We start from the raw sequence: 19,691 nt of genomic DNA on the forward strand, positions 1-19,691 counted from the left end.
CAGTCCCGGTGAGTGGAAATACCATTATTATAACTTTTTACCTAAAAACAGGTCTGTAATTTTATTAAAACCGAACTCCAAGGTCGCTGCTATCTGTCCCTTGCGTAACTAATTAGCTAACGGTTAGCTAGTTAACACTGAACTAGCTAGCTGGCGCTTTGATGTAGGTGTTTGTTAATCTCTTGTTAATCTTCAAAACTTTAAAACACTTGTCCCTCTCATAATACTGGCGAAATACATTTTCGGAACTTAATAATTTACTGTTGTAAAATGTAGCTAGTATGTCGGCTTTTAGCTAATTATCGTATTTACGACCCCATGCCGACGTTGTGAGGCCTACATTTTTTCAAGGGCGAACACCTTGAGCTTTGAGTTAAGAATTTGTATTAGGTTACTGCAGCTCTTTTAATTCATCTCCTAAATAAAATAGGCCACCACAGCCGTCTGGTATGTCTGAAAAGTTCCTTAGATATATTTTTAATATTTATATAATACTGTTGTACTTATATTTTTGTTCGTTAAATCACCAATGAGTGTTCACGCACTAATGCTTTTTAAACAAACCTGTCAATGTTTTTACTTCAGGAAATATTGTAGTGAAACATAACTGAAAGGTAATTAAGAAGGTTTTATAAGTGTTTGAAAAATAATCTACTGGCCTGCCTTTTTCATCACCTTTTTCGGCGCATGCGCAGCCTGCAAATGCAGAAACAAAACAACAGTTTATTTCTTTACTTCAGATAATATTAGACCTACTCTGTGCCATGTAGTTAGTGTGACTTGTTTTAATTTACAACTAAATAATTTGAAATCGGTGTGTTTGCACGAACTGTAGGTAAGCACCATCTCTGCTGATTTGCATTAGGAATATGTAGACGACGTGCTGCAGCGTGCAGTTGGCTGTGTTTTCCACTGGAGTTTGCTGTAGCTCAGACTGTTGTTCGTCAGTTAGTTTGAATGTCGAACAGTATTTTCTTCGCTCAAAGAGGACTTATCCTGTGATTTAGACTTTCTTATTGCATGGGATATTCAGTTGACATAAGATTTTTGTTAAATAGAAGTGTCACTTTTTTCTTTTTGACTGTAAATAACAAAACGGACCTTTTAAATCCTTATTGGATTGAATTGGGTCACATGACCAGGAAGCGTTGTGTAGCTTCATACGCTACTACCTTACTTTGATAACATTACACTGTTTGCTGCTTTTTTCTCGCCTTTTACTCATTTACTGCGTGTAGTGGACTTTATTTCTGTCACATGGAGGGATTTTGGTGTTAGTGAAATAAATTCAACCGTCAGTGAATCGGACAGTGCGGGGAATGTCGTCCTCACCTCCAACGCTTACATGGTATCGCTTCTCGGCCTTTTGGCTAAGATCAAGTGTAGTATCTGTTCTTATCAGTTTAATATCTGATACGTCCCCTACCCGGGGACCATATATTAAATTGATTTTTGGAACTGGGAGATGGAATAGGGGCTTGCTCCGTCCACTCCACGCATCGACCTGGTATTGCAGTACTTCCAGGAACGGTGCACCCCCCTCTACCTGTTGAAAAGCAATGAAGCAATTATTAGGTTACATGTCATCTGAGCTGTACATGTGTGACTGACTTTATTAACAGCTGGTGATTATTCGAAATGTATATTTATCTTTAATATAGAGTTAGAGGTTGCAAAGTGGTGGCATGTTATACACATGCGTCTGTTTATATAAATTAAACCAGTAACTGATGAGGAAATGTGCTGTGTTCACTGTTTTTTCCGCCTGTGAGAGAAATGGGAACATCTATTTATTTTAGTATCTTAGCACTCAGTGATTGAAAATGAAGGTCCAGACAGCTTAACTGTCTCCTCTGTGGTCTCCCATCCTGAGAGGCTGTATACTATGGCACTGTATATTGACATGGTAGGACATGATACACACCGTGTGTGTTTTTGACTTGGTGCAATTTTTTTGTACAAAAACGTAACCATCCACAATAAGTGAAAGGTGTTTATAGTGTATATATTTATTATTAATATTATTTTACAGTTGTTTTGCCTTTTTTTTTTTTAATCCATCTCTTGTTTTACCCTGTCTGTTACTTTGAGCTGTTGTAACAAGTGAATTTCCCCAATGGGGGATCAATAGCTAATCTTATCTTAATGTCATTATAATTATATTATCTATCTACGTAATTTTTTTCTTACTGTAAGAAATATAAAATATATTGATATATAATCAGCTACCAGTTAATTAGTTACTTGTAACACTCTATTCTAACACTAACCCAATATTATAGTTCTGCAGCAATAGAAGAGTACTGCAAAAAAAATCCTTTCTAATAATAAATTTAGGTAATTCCAGCGTAAAGGTAGTGTTGTATTACTTTAAACTTTTTAGAATGATAAAATCATATTTTACTAACAGCTATTGTTGTTCACACTCAGCAGTAGGTGGCAGTAGTGGAATTGTCAGTTGGCCCACCAGCAGTGAACAAAGTGTTTGAAGGGGGAGGAAGAGTTGTGTTTTTTATTATTTCCTCAGGATATAAATTGTGGATCAAACTACTTTTATTGCAGTGTGATTTAGCTTTGTTTCATTTGTGCTTGTTGTTGGGCTGCTAGTCATTTGTTGGAGGTCAAATGTATCAAACTGGGGATTTTAGTTCAGCTATTGATATGGAAATGCAGCAGTGCATGATGGGAATTACAGCTTTTTGGTTTTTGTCAAGTAAAATGTAAAATCTATATAGCCTAAGCCTTAGTACCATGGTCTTTCTTCAGTATTGATTTCCTTTAGATTTTACAACAGCCTCTTGTATTTTTTTATTTATATGTTGTTAGCACCATCAGTCAGGGTGGTGTGTCTGTGAATGAGTCCTCTGTCTCTGACCTGTACAACTCATACTTACCTGGCAGGGGAGATACCATGATCAAGAAGGTGGTTCACCCATGGCGAGGCCTAGTCATTGCACTCCGGCAGGGCTGACCTATGCGAATTCCCCAAATGTGGGAATCTCGACTGCATAATTTCTGGTAGTGGGGGACTGCGTTCGCGCTCTCCCCTGATCAACATGTCAAAAGAAAATATTTATACAAAAGTTTCAGAGACCGTATATATTAAGTAGAGATGTCAACTCTCGTTCACTTCAGTGACCCGGATCTTCGGATCTCGTTCAGCTGAAAGATTCGTTCATTACATTCGTTCACCAGGTCGTTCAGTGACATTTCCGGTTTACCCGTAACTCACTCACTCTCACTCGTTCACGAAAAATAAGTTTAGTTTGTGTTCATCTGTCAGTGGTTTACACATCTGTGAATTGACCTGTATACACAGATGCACCTAATCGGGTCGCTCGCTTCGTTCAGTGAACGAGAATGGTCTTCGTTCAGTGAACGAGAGCGAGGGAGAGACAGAGAGAGAGAGAGACGATCGGTCAAGCGATACGTTCAGTCGTTCTCCTAACCAATGATGGTGATTTGATACATTAGATGTGATACAAACAGCCCTCCTCTGAAACGCAATTGGCTCGTGCTAACATCAATCAGTCTGGTTTCCTAAAACAAGAAGTGGGGAGCCGCGAGCGGAGCCAAGTGAACGAAAGGAACGACTTTGATGCATGAAAGTGAACGGATCATTCCGTTCACTGAAAAGATTCGTTCTTTTTGAACGAATCGTTCAGGACCGAAACATCTCTAATATTAAGTAAGCATGGGAGTTATTTGAGGACGATGGTTTGAAGTTGTCAACATTTTATTTGAGTAGTGATCACAGTATTTAACAGAATTTAAGAATGTAATACGAGACTAGAATAAAAATATGCTTGATATCTCTTTAAATACCAAAGATTTAGTTGCACAGAATAGGAAAAAAAAAATTCCATTATCAACCTGCAAACCGTAAGAGCACACAAAGTGTTGAATCCATACAAGCACATTTGTAATACTTTCAATTAAAGACATAATAAGAAGCATCTCCCAAAAACACAGTGTATCACTTTGGAGCCACTAAAAGTGTGTGGTGCTGTCTGTGTCTGCAGAGACCCTGCCTCTGTTTGACTTACTTTGTCATTATTTTGCCATAAATCTGTCTAAGTTTAAATAAATGTAAGTAGAATCAATATCATATGATTGAAAAGTCCCTGTTATAATGTGAATAAGACCCTCGCACGTTTGATTTAATCCAGATTAAGATTGTAATGCTCATAAGAAGTAAAATCATGACAGCTCACCTTTGGCAACATTGGCAACATTGACAACAATCTGGTCATATCTTTTCTGATGTTTGTCTTGAAGTCATCTGAATGTTGACAAACGTGCCACTATTTGCGGATTTAAACTTATAGTAATAGTCCTCTCATCGATGCCACTGTAATGACAGCGCTCCACAGCTATGGAGGCTGGAATTCATCCACGGCCTGCAAAGTCCTCATCAGGGATATCAGTGGAATATAGGCTGTTCCTGATATGTATCCTGATTAATATATATTCATTAATATTGGTAACGAACTCCACTCCCTCAGGGAGAGAGAGAGAGAGAGAGAGTGCCTGCATATGGACAGCGGGGACACAACGCAGCAGTTAGACTTAGTTTAGACTTCAATAAAAGGGCATTAAAACGAGAGAGCGTCATCCGTGAATGGACTGTATGTTGATGGATAGGTTTCGTTTTGACAGAAAAGTCCTATTTGAATGATTTAAAGAGCTCTCCCCTCAGCTGCAGCAGGTGTCAGACAGAAACGTGGCGCTGTCCCCGCCCTGCAGGTGCTGACTGAGCTCAGATTTTGTGCTAGTAGGGCCTTTCAAATCACAGAGGGAGACATGATAAATGTACATCGGACAGCGACATAATTCATTGTTTTTTTCTCCTCATTTCACTCTGTAAAATGTATTTTTCTTTACTTGTTTTGTTAACCATATCTTCTGTCGATCATGACAAAAGTTAGCGAGTGGAGACATATGTTGCTTGGTAACAGTCAACGCTTTTCGAGTGTTCACGTGGACGAGCATCATGAGACCGGGCGAAGATACGACCGCTGTCAGTTAGCTCCACTTAGTATAAATTCCAATCAAAAAGTCGGTCATGACTCATAGCTAAGTCGGATGTTAAAGAAAAGACCTTTTTTTTTTTACACCCAGCTAGTGCACTCAGCTCCTGTGACCTGTAGACAGGAGTCCTTGTTTACAGTGACAGACAGAGTGCTTGCTGTCTGATGCACGACTCCTCCGCTGGTTGAATGTGCAACATTATGCATATCATATATAAATTTTTGGACAAAATTACTGTGGGGACAATTGGCCAATAAATAAATGCAGATAATATTTGACCGTCAACAGAAACCCTGATCTGACCACTGTCTGTTCTGTTAAAAATGTGAACCCACGCATTGCATAATGAATCCCCCTTTTCTTCCATAATTTTACTTTGTGCTTTTACATGGTTTTAAATTCCTAACCTGTTGAAAGAGCTCGCAGTACTTCCAGAAATAGTGCACTCCCCTCTTAATATGTAATTAAGATTAACGACTTTGTGGACACGGTGCAAGTTGCTAAAAACATTAATTGATTGCTACTTATTAATGCCCTTGTTTTTTTCCCTATGTTTTGGTGTGTTTACTTTTCCTGGGGGTTTTTTTGAGAGCAAGAGGCTGCAAAATAGTGACATGCATGTCACGTCTAAATTAATCAAACAAGGAGCTGTGAAAGAAAATACTGTGTTTACTGTTCTTTCCGCAGTTGAGAATAATGCCAAAACATCTTTGATTAAGCTGTTTATCTTTTGGGCTTGTCCATTTCCCAAAAATGAAAATCCACTCTGCAAAACTTCTGCTGCTGCTGTTTCCCAGCTTGTTTTCTGCTAGTAGCCAATATATGTAAAGATAAGCACTTTATTAACTGTTATTTAAATGACTTCTTATTCTTGTTACTTATACATGTTTATTAAATAGTGTTATTTACACTCCAGAGCAGTAGGTGGCAGTAGTGTTATGCCTAGTCGCTCACCAGCAGTGAACAAAGAAACAGGAAGTGTTTGTAATGTGTGCGTGTGTGAGCGAGAGACAGAGAAAGAGGGGGAGGGAGAGTTGTGTTTTTTATTCTTTCCTCAGGATATAAAATGTGGATCAAACTACTTTTATTGCAGTGTGATTTAGCTTTGTTTCATATGTGCTTGTTGTTGGGCTGCTAGTCATTTGTTGGAGGTAGAATGTATCAAACTGGGGGTTTTAGTTCAGCTATTGATATGGAAATGCAGCAGTGCATGATGGGAATTACAGCTTTTTTTGTCAAGTAAAATGTAAAATCTCTATAAGCCTTAGTACAATAGTCTTTCTTCAGTATTGATTTCCTTTAGATTTCACATTGCTAACAGCCTCTTGTATTTTTTTTATTTATATGTTGTTAGCACCATCAGTCAGGGTGGTGTGACTGTGAATGACTCCTCTGTCTCTGACCTGTACAACTCATACTTACCTGGCAGGGGAGATACCATGATCAAGAAGGTGGTTCACCCATGGCGAGGCCTAGTCATTGCACTCCGGCTGGGCTGACCTATGCGAATTCCCCAAATGTGGGAATCTCGACTGCATAATTTCTGGTAGTGGGGGACTGCGTTCGCGCTCTCCCCTGATAAACATGTCAAAAGAAAAGAAATATACAAACAATCAAATAATTCATACAGTACTTGTCTGTCCAAATAAAACCTGTTGATCAACATACTGTCCTATCACGGATGACGCTCTCTCTCGTTTTAATGCCTTTTCATGTAAGTCTTATCTGAGTCTGACTGCTGCACAGGGTGTAATTTAAAGTCTGTAGTAACCTTCAGCTCTAAGTCGGACGTAACGTTACACCCAGGAGTGCGCCCAGCTGGTAGAATCTGCTTCAATAACTTTCTTTGCCAAAATGACCAATAATGGTTTGGATGGCTGGTTTAGCATATTCCTGAATCAATGAGGGGACGGAGTTATAGTGAATCCGTGAATTTTTTTTTTGTGTTGAAAATAAATTATATTCATCGGACATTATGACCGGTAGATTTTTAATATGTTGGACTTCACCAGATTTTACCAGTAAAAAATTATAATTACCAGATAACGGAAACCCAGGCTGTGAAGATTTGTCTGATGTCTTGAAGTCATCTGAATGTTGACAAACTACAGTGCCATCATTTAGTGACTTATGTATACTGAAATTGAAAATAGCAGGAAACCCTTATGGCTCAAATGTTCAGTATAGGGTTAACATCTGTTGTCTTCTCAGTTCTCCACTAAAGACTTCAAATCAAGTTTGTCACAAAACTCTTAAATATACAGCAAAAATCCAGTTGTTTTTGGTTGAACAAGGTTTTGTTTTTGTTTTGACATTGGCAACACATCAACAATCATGTGTCTCTATATGCTCTAGCCTTGTTTTCAATGTTGCTGTGAATTTGTAATTCCATCTGACCACAGTTGATCCCGTGAAAAATTAGATCACACGCATTGCATCTTGAATCTCCAGTTTCTTACATAGTTTTGCACTTTGTGCTTTTACATGTTATTAAATTCCTAACCTCTTACATGAGCTTGTTTTCGGTGTTACTGGTATTTCGTCACAGGACTGCTCAATAACAGTAAGGAGACTGTCCTCACCTATGGCATGTTTACTGTTTGGCTTCTGGCCTTTTGGCACAGATTAATCATATTTCAAACATCTGTGTGTGTGTGTGTGTGTGTGTAAAATATGCTTTGTTTACTGTTCTTTTTCATAACTGGGAATAATACAAAAACATCATGGGTTGTATTGTTTATCTTCATTTTAGTCTACTTTTGAAATGAACTGGCACACCAGTCTAATAATAATCTGCTCGGCAAAATTTATACTGCTGTTGTTTCCCAGCCTGTTTTCTACAACAAAAGATAAGCACGCACACTGCGCATGTGTGCACCTTATTTACTGGTTTTATTTTAAAAAACAAACTAATTCCTGTTACTTATAAATGTTTAATAAACTGTTATTTACACTCCAGAGCAGTAGGTGGCAGTGTGTGTGTGTGTGTGTGTGTGTGTGTGTGTGTGTGTGTGTGTGTGTGTGTGTGAGGGAGACAAAGAAAGAAAGGGGAGGGGGAGGGGGAGGGGGAGTTGTGTTTTTTATTCTTTCCTCAGGATATAAAATGTGGATCAAACTACTTTTATTGCAGTGTGATTTAGCTTTGTTTCATTTGTGCTTGTTGTTGGGCTGCTAGTCATTTGTTGGAGGTAGAATGTATCAAACTGGGGATTTTAGTTCAGCTATTCATATGGAAATGCAGCAGTGCATGATGGGAATTACAGTTTTTTGTCAAGTAAAATGTAATATCTATGTAGCCTAAGCCTTAGTACAATAGTCTTTCTTCAGGATTGATTTCCTTTAGATTTTACATTCCTAACAGCCTCTTGTTTTTGTTTATTTATATGTTGTTAGCACCATCAGTCAGCAGGGTGTGTGTGGGAATGAGTCCTCTGTCTCTGACCTGTACAACTCATACTTACCTGGCAGGGGAGATACCATGATCAAGAAGGTGGTTCACCCATGGCGAGGCCTAGTCATTGCACTCCGGCTGGGCTGACCTATGCGAATTCCCCAAATGTGGGAATCTCGACTGCATAATTTCTGGTAGTGGGGGACTGCGTTCGCGCTCTCCCCTGATAAACATGTTAAAAGAAAAGAAATATACAATATACAATAATTGTTTTATATGAAGTTAGTATGTGAGATGATTGGTATGAAGCTGACAACATTTCATTTGAGTAGGGATCACACTATTTACCACAATGTTAAAATTAAACTCAAAGCTAGAATAAATACATGATGCTTTTATCTCTTTAAACACTTAACACTTAGATGCATATAATAGGTAGGTATAATAGATCATTTTCTTTCTTTTAATTACCAACCTGCACAGTGATGGCACAAAAAGTGTTGAATGCATACAAGCACATTTATAATCATTTCACTAATTAAAGACATAATGAGTGTGATTTTTCCCAAAAAAGAACAATATATATACACCCATAAAAAATAAGGAACAGGGAGCCAGTGGAGTTTCTGGAGGACGGGGTGATGTGTTCACAGAAGCGGGGATGGGTGAGGAGGCGGGCAGCAGAGTTCTGAATGTATTGGAGTTTATTTAGGACTTTGGAGGATGAACCATAAAGGATGCTGTTGCTGTTGCAAATTATAACAGACTTTCCCACACATTGACCATACCGTAAGTTGGTTATCGAAACCGTTGGTCTTTGTTTTGGTTGCAAAACTGAAGTGCGCTCATTCATCTGCCTTTATTTTGTCCGCCACGCTCACGTCTGAAGTTTTGCTGGAGGTGACGGATGCTGGGAAGAAAACAACCTACTAGCGTTGCAGCGTCGTCTACAGGAGGGGTTATCGTTTTGATCACAGAAATTTGAGGGAAATATTAGGGTATTTTAAATCCAATAAATGTATCGATATGAGGGCCGGGGAAATCAGTTGTCTCATTAAAACAAATGCTGCGATACTTAGATGTATTGATATTTTTGCACAGCCCTATCCCGTACCAAGAAAACACATTAAATAGATTTTTGAAAATAGGGAGATGGAATAGGAGCTTGCTTCCTCCACCCCACACATTGACCATGTGCTGCAGTACCTCCAGCATTAAGTAATTGCTACTTATTAAAGCCCTATTTTTATTTTTGTTTTGTTTTTTTGGCCTATTTCTTATTAATGAGAGCAAGAGACTGCCAAGTGTTCAAAGCATTTCAATACTTCTTATTAATAAACAGTGTTATTTACACTCCAGAGCAGTAGGTGGCAGTAGAGTAATTGCCCACCAGCAGTGAACAAAGAAACAGGAAGTGGTTGTACTGTGTGTGTGTGTGTGTGTGTGTGTGTGTGTGTGTGTGCGTGTGTGTGTGTGTGTGTGTGTGTGTGTGTGACAGAGGGGTAGGGAGAGTTGTGTTTTTTATTCTTTCCTCAGGATATAAAATGTGGATCAAACTACTTTTATTGCAGTGGGATTTAGCTTTGTTTCATTTGTGCTTGTTGTTGGGCTGCTAGTCATTTGTTGGAGGTAGAATGTATCAAACTGGGGATTTTAGTTCAGCTATTCATATGGAAATGCAGCAGTGCATGATGGGAATTACAGTTTTTTGTCAAGTAAAATGTAATATCTATGTAGCCTAAGCCTTAGTACCATAGTCTTTCTTCAGTATTGATTTCCTTTAGATTTTACATTCCTAACAGCCTCTTGTTTTTGTTTATTTATATGTTGTTAGCACCATCAGTCAGGGTGGTGTGTCTGTGAATGACTCCTCTGTCTCTGATCTGTACAACTCATACTTACCTGGCAGGGGAGATACCATGATCAAGAAGGTGGTTCACCCATGGCGAGGCCTAGTCATTGCACTCCGGCTGGGCTGACCTATGCGAATTCCCCAAATGTGGGAATCTCGACTGCATAATTTCTGGTAGTGGGGGACTGCGTTCGCGCTCTCCCCTGATAACATGTCAAAAGAAAATATATGTATCTGGATATTAGAATAACTGTTTCATATAAATTCAATATGTAAATTATTGATGATAGGTATGAAGAATTATCATTTTATTTGAGTAGAGATCACACTATCAGAATTTTAAAATTCAATACAAAGCTAGAATAAATACATGATGCTTATATCTCTTTAAACACTTAACACCTAGTTGCACATAATAGGTAGGTATAATATTTTCTTTCTTTCAATTACCAACCTGCACAGTGATGGTACAAAAAGTGGCACTTTTGTAATTATTTCACTGATAATTAAAGACATAATGAGTGTGATTTTTCCACAAAAAGAACAATATATACACCCATAAAAAATAATCTCTTCCAATCGTCACTTAGGAGCCACTAAAAGGATGTGGTGGTGTCTGTATCCACAGAGATCCTGCCTCAGTTTGACTTATTTTGTTATTTTGCTATAAAGCTGTCTAACTTTCAGTCAATATAGATACAATATCATACAATTGGTGTGCCACTAATTAAAAAGTCCCTGTTACAATGTCATTAATACTCTAACATGTTTGAATTTGATTCAAATCAAGCTGATAATGCAGATAAGTATAAAACCATGAAGGCTCACCTTTGTCAATAGGACATCTATTGAACCTCACGATAAGATGCGCATCAGGATACATGGGTTGCGATTTGATACATATAGCTATACATTGCAATACTCTAAATAATTTGTGCCCACTGAAAATGTAAAAGTGGAGCTGAGAATACAACTTGCTGTGTACTGCCTGGGTAGTGCACACATTGATTTAAAACTGTGAAATTCTAAATTTTCATTCCAATTTATTAGAACAATATTTGACTTGCAGTTTCACTGAACACACTGAATAGAAAGATGCTATAACACCATCATATGAAAATTAAGTGCAAATATTCTTAATGGGTCACTACTAAACTGTAGATGTTACAACATAATAATAAAATATCTAGTGTTCTCATTGTGTCACTGAAGACACTGAATTAAAATTAAAATGTCAACATGTGAAAATAAAAGGCATTTTAAATATATTCTTGTTGTGCCCCTGAACTGAAATGTAGATGGTGTCTGTATTATAATAATAATAATAATAATAATAATAATACATTTTATTTGTATTGCGCTTTTCATGGTACTCAAAGTCACTTTACATAATGAAAAACAACTAAAGAAACAAAATTAGAACAGAAAAAGAAACACAATAAGAGGAACTATGAGAAAAAAAACAGCATCAGAGGTTAAAAGCAGTTCTAAAAAGGTCTTGATCCAAGATTTGAAGGAAGTCAGGTCGGTACAGTCTCGGATGTGTTGGGGTAGAGAGTTCCAGAGGGAGGGGGCAGCTATGGAGAAAGCACCGTCACCCCAGGTTCAGTGCTTGGTTCTGTGTGGCGGGGAGAGGTTTGCATCAGAGGAGCGGAGGCTGCGGGAGGGAGCGTGGCGTTGGAGCAGGTCTGTAAGATATGAAGGGCTTTGTGGGTGAGAAGGAGGACCTTGAACTGGATGCGTTGAGGAAAAGGGAGCAAGTGAAGTTTCTGGGGGACGGGGGTGATGCATTCACGGTAGGGGGGGGTGGGTGAGGAGGCGGGCAGCAGAGTTCTGAATGTATTGGAGTTTATTTAGGACTTTGGAGGATGAACCATAAAGGATGTTGTTGCTGTTGCGAATTATAACAGACTTTCCCACACATTGACCATACCGTAAGTTGGTTATCGAAACCGTTGGTCTTTGTTTTGGTTGTAAAACTGAAGTGCGCTCATACATCTGCTTTTATTTTGTCCGCCACGCTCACGTCTGAAGTTTTGCTGGAGGGGAAGGATGCTGGGAAGAAACCAACCTCCTAGCGTTGCAGCGTCGTCTACAGGAGGGGTTATCGTTTTGATCACAGAAATTTGAGGGAAATATTAGGGTATTTTAAATCCAATAAATGTATCGATATGAGGGCCGGGGAAATCAGTTGTCTCATGAAAACAAATTTTGTGATACTTAGATGTATTGATATTTTTGCACAGCCCTATCCCGTACCAAGAAAACACATTAAATAGATTTTTGAAAATAGGGAGATGGAATAGGAGCTTGCTTCCTCCACCCCACACATTGACCATGTGCTGCAGTACCTCCAGCATTAAGTAATTGCTACTTATTAAAGCCCTATTTTTATTTTTGTTTGTTTTTTTTGCCCTATTTATTATTAATGAGAGCAAGAAACTGCCAAGTGTTCAAAGCATTTCAATACTTCTTATTAATAAACAGTGTTATTTACACTCCAGAGCAGTAGGTGGCAGTAGAGTAATTGCCCACCAGCAGTGAACAAAGAAACAGGAAGTGGTTGTAATGTGTGTGTGTGTGTATGTGAGAGACAGAGAGAGAGGGGGAGGGAGAGTTGTGTTTTTTATTCTTTCCTCAGGATATAAAATGTGGATCGAACTACTTTTATTGCAGTGTGATTTAGCTTTGTTTCATGTGTGCTTGTTGTTGGGCTGCTAGTCATTTGTTGGAGGTAAAATGTATCAAACTGGGGATTTTAGTTCAGCTATTCATATGGAAATGCAGCAGTGCATGATGGGAATTACAGTTTTTTGTCAAGTAAAATGTAATATCTATGTAGCCTAAGCCTTAGTACAATAGTCTTTCTTCAGTATTGATTTCCTTTAGATTTTACATTCCTAACAGCCTCTTGTATTTGTTTATTTATATGTTGTTAGCACCATCAGTCAGGGTGGTGTGTCTGTGAATGACTCCTCTGTCTCTGATCTGTACAACTCATACTTACCTGGCAGGGGAGATACCATGATCAAGAAGGTGGTTCACCCATGGCGAGGCCTAGTCATTGCACTCCGGCTGGGCTGACCTATGCGAATTCCCCAAATGTGGGAATCTCGACTGCATAATTTCTGGTAGTGGGGGACTGCGTTCGCGCTCTCCCCTGATAAACATGTCAAAAGAAAAGAAATATACAGTAATAAATGAACTGCTTCATGTGAAGTTAGTATGTGAGATGATTGGTATGAAGCTGCCAACATTTCATTTGAGCAGGAATCACACTATTTACCAGAATTTTTAAATTCAATACAAAGCTAGAATAAATACATGATGCTTATATCTCTTTAAACACTTCAGACCTAGTTGCACATAATAGGTAGGTATAATAGATCATTTTCTTTCTTTCAATTACCAACCTGCACAGTGATGGCACAAAAAGTATTGAATGCATACAAGCACATTATCATCATTTCACTAATTAAAGACATAATGAGTGTGATTTTTCCCCAAAAAGAACAATATATACACCCATGAAACTTAATTTGTGCCTACTGAAAATGTAAAAGTGGAGCTGAGAATACAACTTGCTGTGTACTGCCTGGGTAGTGCACAAATTGATTTAAAACTGTGAAATTCAGAATTTTCATGCCAATTTATTAGAACAATATTTGACTTGCAGTTTCACTGAACACACTGAATAGAAAGATGCCATTACACCATCATATGAAAATGAAGGGCAAATATTCTTAATGGGTCACTACTAAACTGTAGATGTTACAACATAATAATAAAATATCTAGTGTTCTCATTGTGTCACTGAAGACACTGAATTAAAATTAAAATGTCAACATATGAAAATAAAGGGCATTTTAAATGTATTCTTGTTGTGCCCCTGAACTGAAATGTAGATGGTGTCTATATTATAACAGACTTTCCCACACATTGACCATACCGTAAGTTGGTTATCTAAACCGTTGGTCTTTGTTTTGGTTGCAAAACTGAAGTGCGCTCATACATCTGCTTTTATTTTTTCCGCCACGCTCACGTCTGAAGTTTTGCTGGAGGTGACGGATGCTGGGAAGAAAATAACCTACTAGCGTTGCAGCGTCATCTACAGGAGGGGTTATCGTTTTGATCACAGAAATTTGAGGGAAATATTAGGGTATTTCAAATCCAATAAATGTATCGACCCCACACATTGACCATGTGCTGCAGTACCTCCAGCATTAAATAATTGTTACTTAATAAAGCCCTATTTTTATTTTTGTTTGTTTTTTTTGGTCTATTTCTAATTAATGAGAGCAAGAGACTGCAAAGTGTTCACAAGCATTTCAATACTTCTTATTAATAGTGTTATTTACACTCCAGAGCAGTAGGTGGCAGTAGTGGAATTGCCCACCAGCAGTGAACAAAGAAACAGGAAGTGGTTGTAATGTGTGCGTATGTGTGTGTGTGTGTGTGTGTGTGAGAGAGACAGAGGGGGAGGGAGAGTTGTGTTTTTTATTCTTTCCTCAGGATATAAAATGTGGATCGAACTACTTTTATTGCAGTGTGATTTAGCTTTGTTTCATGTGTGCTTGTTGTTGGGCTGCTAGTCATTTGTTGGAGGTAGAATGTATCAAACTGGGGATTTTAGATCAGCTATTGATATGGAAATGCAGCAGTGCATGATGGGAATTACAGTTTTTTGTCAAGTAAAATGTAATATCTATGTAGCCTAAGCCTTAGTACCATAGTCTTTCTTCAGTATTGATTTCCTTTAGATTTTACATTCCTAACAGCCTCTTGTTTTTGTTTATTTATATGTTGTTAGCACCATCAGTCAGGGTGGTGTGTCTGTGAATGACTCCTCTGTCTCTGATCTGTACAACTCATACTTACCTGGCAGGGGAGATACCATGATCAAGAAGGTGGTTCACCCATGGCGAGGCCTAGTCATTGCACTCCGGCTGGGCTGACCTATGCGAATTCCCCAAATGTGGGAATCTCGACTGCATAATTTCTGGTAGTGGGGGACTGCGTTCGCGCTCTCCCCTGATAGACATGTCAAAAGAAAAGAAATATTCATTAGTTGGGTGAACTGTGTTATATGAAATTAGAATGTGAGATGATTGGTATGAAGCCATCAACATTTCATTTGAGCAGGGATCACACTATTTACCAGAATTTTTTAAAAAGTTATATAGTGGTCAATAAGTCTTTTTTTCAAGTTTATGCACTTCATTCATAAACTGGTAGTGAAACAGTAACAGTGATTTGTGGAATATCAATTAATGAATGCACCATTTGGGGTATATTTGTCTAAATAAAAATAAAAATGTAGGGACAGAGATAGAGATACCAGATTACTTGCATGTAAGTACACGTGCCTTTATTAAGATCATTAAATAACATTTAATCGACCTCGTAAATATTAAACTTTGTTTATTTAGTTAAAGGAATTCATAAAGATAGCAGTAAGAGACGTCAATAAATTACATTTAAGTAAAAACAAACAAACATGGAAAAACGCTGTTTGCTTTTGTGCTGCATTTTTCTATTTGCTGCTTTTTTTTTAATTTGCTGCGTTTTTCTATTTGCTGCTTTTTTTTTTAATTTGCTGCGTTTTTCTATTTGCTGCTTTTTTTTTATTTGCTGCATTTTTCTATTTGCTGCTTTTTTTTAATTTGCTGCGTTTTTCTATTTGCTGCTTTTTTTTTAATTTGCTGCGTTTTTCTATTTGCTGCTTTTTTTTATTTGCTGCTATTTTTTATTTGCTGCATTTTTCTATTTGCTGCTTTTTTTTTATTTGCTGCATTTTTCTATTTGCTGCTTTTTTTTAATTTGCTGCGTTTTTCTATTTGCTGCTTTTTTTTTAATTTGCTGCGTTTTTCTATTTGCTGCTTTTTTTTATTTGCTGCGTTTTTCTATTTGCTGCATTTTTCAATTTGCTGGGCATGTGTTGTCAAATCGATGAAGATGTTTTCTTAATTTGCATGTGTTTTCTTAAGTTGCTGTCCGTTGAGCTCTCAGGGCCACCGTATGTTTGCCATAAATAGTAGCACATTATATACAAATACAATAAATTATATAAGGAGAAACCACACCACTGAACTTCTTAATATAAACTATTAAAGCTGTGAGGGTGTTACATAACATAACCATTGTCCTTTCCATAAATAACAATACATGATGTATTAAAACACTGAATGAAAAGATGAATCACTCCACTGCAATGCTCTGGTTAGTCCACTTGAGGGTACTACTCTTGGAAAAGCCTTCTTTGTTTCCAACTCAGTCCATACAGTAGGAGGTTCCATTTCTTCCTCTACAAGACTTTCTGCACTGCTGTATGGCACATGCCCAAATGTGGGAATCTCAACTGCATAATTTCTGGTGGTGGGGGACTGCGTTCACCCTCTCCCCTGATAACATGTTAAAAGAAAAAATCCCAAACTTTCCATATTAAGAGAGCAGTGATGTGATGTGTGGGAATATCTTGTAGCAGAGTGTATCAAAGGATTGTATTGACACTGATGTGATGCTGACCAAGTTTTATATTTTGTGATGCTGATTATGAAGCAAAAGAAGATTCAAACTAAAGACTCCCATATTTTTTAATGTGTCTTTTAGGTTCTGCAGCACTGATTGCTAGACATAATATCAGTCACCTAGTGTTGCAATATACCTCTACTTTTTCAGTGAATATACTACCTCAAATAATAGGTGTTATGTAAATAAAGATACCCTCGGTTTGATAACAATTCACTAACCCTATGACAAAAAAATCATAGGGGTTTTTTGAACCACTCTCAGGCTGGACCTTCCCCTGGGACCAGTTTGCCTTGGGAGACTCTACCGGGGGCCTGGACAACACAGTTCCCAGGTTCACAGGGACACGCAAACCCCTCCACCACGTTAAAGTGGCGATTCATGGAGGGGCAGATTGGTGCAGCATCAGCAGTAATGCGGGCGTTGTACTGGACCGTCGTGGTGAAGAGGGAGCTGAGCCTGAAGGCAAAGCTTTCAATTTACCAGTCGATCTACATTCCAACCCTCACCTGTGGTCAGGAGCTTTGGATAGTGACTGAATGAATGAGATCGTGGATACAAGCGGACGAAATGAGTTTCCTTCGCAGGGTGTCTGGGCTCAGCCTTAGAGATAGGGTAAGGACCTCGGAGATCTGGGGGGAGCTCAGAGTAGAGCCACTTCTCCTTCACATTGAAAGGAGCATGTTGAGGTGGTTCGGGCATCTGGTTGGATGCCTCCTGGGCACCTCTCTTTGGAGGTTTTCCGGGCACGTCCAACTGGGAGGAGACCCCGAGGCAGACCCAGAGCTAGCTGGAGGGATTATATATCTGGCCTGGGAGCACCTTGGAATCCCCCAGGAGGAACTGGAAAATGGTGCTGGGGAGAGGGCCGTCTGGGTCACCTTGCTGAGCCTGGTGCCACCGCGACCCAGCCCCAGAAGCGGAAGATAATGGATGGATGGAGTTGAATGATTCAAGATAAATTCGAGTTGAAAGATAAGTTCAGTCCTTTCACATTGAATGACTTTGCTAAAACAATTCTCCCATTTCAACCGTCCAAATCTTTTACTCCTGGGTGATTAAGGAAACAATTTATGTTAAGTTTTGCCTTGTGTGAAAGAATTAAACTGTGACTTGAACAAAAACGTGCTGTCGAACACTTTTATAGATTTTGTCTGTGAAAAACTGATTAGAAGCCAGTTTATCTTAGAAGAGCATTCAGCAAGAGATTATCCCAAGCCGCAGCTGTTAACAGATGTTTACTGACATATCCAGACTACACTTGTGTACCGGGATATTTTTGCAATCCTTGCTCTTATTTAAGTCATGGAAGACCTGTGTGAACAGAAAAAGCTAAATATTGACTGAGTATAATAGTTTTGCATCTAAAGCCATTTTCTCCTGTTTAGCATAACAATGTTGCTCCTTCCAATGTTGTCGTGTTTGATGGTAATAAATGGAATGGATGGAATAGAAATGAAATAACCACTGCAACATGTTTGGCGTCACACATCATGGCATCATGTTTTGATTGACATATTTAATTTTTTTGCAGAGTACCAAGAGGCAAGAAGATCTGGCTCCTGTGACGCTGCACTCTGTTGACCTCTCCACGAAGGCGTGGTGCAAAAAGAGGCACTGAAGGCCGCAACATTCCTCTTCTATGCCACACCTGTTAGTAGAGTCACAACCAATATGTTAAAGCTGATTTGTGTGTTTACTTTCAAGTTTGTTTGATGAACACATTGTGGTTTGTTGAGCCTCCATCTGTAGCACCACACCTCAAGTGAGCGGCGTGTTGCTGGACACAGATGTGGCACACCTAGAGCACATATTGTATGTTGGAAGAAATACAGGCCAGCATAAGGCTCTGTTTCTCTTGCATGTCTGCATACAGAGTACTAAATGTTTAAGTGTAATGTAATGAATCTACAGGTGAATTGAGATATACCTGGTGGAAGCCAGTCCTCTACCCACACCTGCTAGACAGCGTCCTCATTCTGGTTTGTCTAGCCTGTGATGTGCGTCACTGGTGTGTGTGCACCCATCCTCATCCTTAAACCTCCAAATGCATGTACCTGTCGATGTTGGCCTTAAGAACTCAACCATTGGTTAAGTTTCACTGAAACCACAATGAAAGCCATATTTTCTTGACTTTGATAATACCTTTAGGAACAAAGAACGACAGAAGGGGAAGCTGGTCAACAACAAACAAACAAACAAAATACACAATGAGCGATGGTTGTTTTATAGGGCAAGGTTAGGGTTAGGCTACATTAAGTACATAATTACACCAGAAAGGGGAAATTTGGTTAGATAGGTGCGGATGTAAGCGTACAGTACTGAGTAATCACTTCATGTTTTTGCTGGGTTGCTTCCTTCATTTTTCAAACCTGCCAAACTTGCACCTTCGTCCACTTCTCAATAACAAAAGCCTGAACTCTATTTTTTCTAGGAAAGCTTGGAAAGTGGCGATAGGGGGACTAAATGTGATTATTTAATGTTAATCTACCAGCTGGTCCAGCATCGCGGCTGGCTGTAGCCTCAGCTGAGAGGTGCCCCGAGCAGCTAGTTCGCTGGAATCCACAGGCTGTCTTTGCTTTTTTAGTCCAATGAATTCATCTGAAGTCACTCAGAATTAAAACACTAGTTTTAAATCCATTTAAATACATTGTCAGTAAACAAAGCATAGACTTCCCTTTTTGTCTATGCAAACAAGTCATTGTCAGTATGTAGATTTTTGAAACAGACACTATGTAAGCCTGTAAGTATTTTCTTCTCACATTTACTTTGAATCTTCTTATATCTCCGTCTCTTGTTATGTTTTTATTTATTTAATGTTTATTTTAAATTCCCAATAAAATGAATGATCAATTAATACAGTTTATAGCCTATCCCGAAGTCAGTGTA

The 19,691-nt window shown here is 38.6% G+C and overlaps 7 non-coding genes across 7 annotated transcripts; all 7 read left to right on the forward strand.

The window, feature by feature from the left end:
• The first annotated feature begins 1,350 nt into the window (after positions 1-1,350).
• On the forward strand, positions 1,351-1,541 carry LOC138597555 (U2 spliceosomal RNA). The gene has a single exon (XR_011308617.1). It is a non-coding gene; the product is annotated as a U2 spliceosomal RNA (small nuclear RNA).
• A 1,345-nt stretch (positions 1,542-2,886) lies between these two features.
• LOC138597552 (U1 spliceosomal RNA) lies at positions 2,887-3,050 on the forward strand. The gene has a single exon (XR_011308614.1). It is a non-coding gene; the product is annotated as a U1 spliceosomal RNA (small nuclear RNA).
• A 3,395-nt stretch (positions 3,051-6,445) lies between these two features.
• On the forward strand, positions 6,446-6,609 carry LOC138597567 (U1 spliceosomal RNA). Its single transcript, XR_011308629.1, has one exon. It is a non-coding gene; the product is annotated as a U1 spliceosomal RNA (small nuclear RNA).
• A 1,875-nt stretch (positions 6,610-8,484) lies between these two features.
• Positions 8,485-8,648, forward strand: LOC138597568 (U1 spliceosomal RNA). Its single transcript, XR_011308630.1, has one exon. It is a non-coding gene; the product is annotated as a U1 spliceosomal RNA (small nuclear RNA).
• Positions 8,649-10,316: 1,668 nt separating this feature from the next.
• LOC138597549 (U1 spliceosomal RNA) lies at positions 10,317-10,480 on the forward strand. Its single transcript, XR_011308611.1, has one exon. It is a non-coding gene; the product is annotated as a U1 spliceosomal RNA (small nuclear RNA).
• A 2,793-nt stretch (positions 10,481-13,273) lies between these two features.
• LOC138597550 (U1 spliceosomal RNA) lies at positions 13,274-13,437 on the forward strand. The gene has a single exon (XR_011308612.1). It is a non-coding gene; the product is annotated as a U1 spliceosomal RNA (small nuclear RNA).
• A 1,707-nt stretch (positions 13,438-15,144) lies between these two features.
• On the forward strand, positions 15,145-15,308 carry LOC138597551 (U1 spliceosomal RNA). Its single transcript, XR_011308613.1, has one exon. It is a non-coding gene; the product is annotated as a U1 spliceosomal RNA (small nuclear RNA).
• Positions 15,309-19,691: the final 4,383 nt, after the last annotated feature.

The sequence above is a fragment of the Semicossyphus pulcher genome, unplaced genomic scaffold, assembly GCF_022749685.1.
Source record: "Semicossyphus pulcher isolate SPU_LCO1_2020_fin unplaced genomic scaffold, fSemPul1.0.p SCAF_19, whole genome shotgun sequence".
Lineage (NCBI taxonomy): Eukaryota > Metazoa > Chordata > Actinopteri > Labriformes > Labridae > Semicossyphus > Semicossyphus pulcher.